Source organism: Bombus huntii, unplaced genomic scaffold, assembly GCF_024542735.1.
Source record: "Bombus huntii isolate Logan2020A unplaced genomic scaffold, iyBomHunt1.1 ctg00000075.1, whole genome shotgun sequence".
NCBI classification, from domain to species: domain Eukaryota; kingdom Metazoa; phylum Arthropoda; class Insecta; order Hymenoptera; family Apidae; genus Bombus; species Bombus huntii.
Window position 1 is genome coordinate 1 of NW_026099333.1, and position 2,001 is coordinate 2,001.

At 16.0% G+C, this 2,001-nt stretch overlaps 1 pseudogene; it reads right to left on the reverse strand.

Annotated features, from left to right (window-relative positions):
* Positions 1-813: 813 nt before the first annotated feature.
* On the reverse strand, positions 814-1,489 carry LOC126876470 (cytochrome c oxidase subunit 2-like; annotated as a pseudogene).
* Between the last annotated feature and the right edge of the window lie 512 nt (positions 1,490-2,001).

Consider the following 2,001-nt stretch of genomic DNA (forward strand, 5'->3'; position numbering starts at 1 on the left):
TCCTGAAATTAAATTTGCTGAAAGACGAATTGATAATGTTCAAGGGCGAATAAAAAGTCTAATAAGTTCAATAATTACTATAAAATTTATTAAAAATTTTGGAGAATTTAATGGTACTAAATGTCTTAAAGTTTTTATAGGAAAATTAATAATTGAGTAAATTAAAAATCTTAATCATAAAGATAATGCTATTGATAGATTAAATATTAAATGTCTTGTTGATGTAAAGATATAAGGAATTAATCTAAATAAATTTAATATTATAATATGAATTATAATTCTTAAGAATGAAAAAATATTTATTGAATATTTATTAGTTATAATTATTTTAAATTCATTAAATAAATATTCAATAAATAATTTAAAAATTATTAAAATTCGTGAAGGAATTAATCAATATGAATTTGGAAATAAAATAATTGGTAAAATTATAAAAATTCAATTTAATTGAATATAATTATTAATTGAAGGATCAAATATTTCAAATAAATTGTTTATCATAATCATTTTCATTTTTTAATTAAATTATTTTTATTATTATTATTATTATTATTTATATTATAAATATTTTTTATGATAATATATAATAAAAATGAATTTCTTAAAATTATAATAGTAAATAAACATATTAAACATATTATAAAGATAACTAATCAATTAATAGGTATTATTTGTGGTATTCGTTAGAAGTAAATTTTAATTACTATAATTGATTTAAAAGATCAATTCTTTATTTCAGACATCTAATGATAGAAAAATAATAATAAAATATTAATTTTAGAATGATAATCTAATGTTATTTAAATTAACTAATTTTTCAAATTTTATTTTTAATTCAATTTATAAATTATTCATAAGAAGTTCTTTCTAATATAATAGGTATAAATCTATTATTTATTCCACAAATTTCAGAGCATTGTCCAAAATAAATTCCTGGACGGATACAAAATAAATTTAATTGATTAATTCGACCAGGAATAGCATCTACTTTAATTCCTAATGATGGAATAGTTCATGAATGAATAACATCTAATGAAGAAATAATTATTCGTATAGAAATTTTAAATGGAATAATTAATCGATTATCAGTTTCTAATAATCGAAATTGATTTATTAGTTCATAATTTAATATATATGAATCAAATTCATAATTATTAAATTCTGGATATTCATAAGATCAATATCATTGATGGCCAATAGCTTTAATAGAAAAATGAGGATTTATAATTTCATCGATATAATATAAAATTTTTAAAGATGGAAAACAAATAATTATTAAAATAATTATAGGAGATAAAGTTCAAATAATTTCAATTGTATGATTTTTTAAAAGAGTTAGATTTAAATAATTATTATATATAAAATCTATAATAAAAAATGTTGTTAAAGAAATAATAATAATTATTATTATTATAGTTAAATTATGAAAGGAAATTAAATTATCAGAATAAAAAGAATTTGAATCTTGAAATGTAAATATATTTCATGTAGAAATTTTTAATAATTAAAATTTATTTGAATTTGAAATTCATTATATAATTTTATTAAATTAATTTATTAATAAAAGATAAAAATCTTTATAATTGAATTTTAAATTCAAAGCACTAATCTGCCATATTAATAATTATATATATATATATATATATATATATATATATATATATATATATATATATATATATATATATATATATATATATATATATATTTCAACAATAATAAGAATCAGGATAATCTGAATATCGTCGTGGTATAGATATTAAGCCTAAAAAATGTTGAGGGAAAAAAGTTATATTTACACCAATAAATATTATAATAAATTGAATTTTTAATCATTTTTGATTTAATATTAGACCTGTAATTATTGGGTATCAATGAATAAATCTAGTAATAATAACAAAAACTGCTCCTATTGATAGTACATAATGAAAATGTCCTACTACATAATAAGTATCATGTAAAATAATATCAATTGATGAATTAGATAATATTACTCCTGTT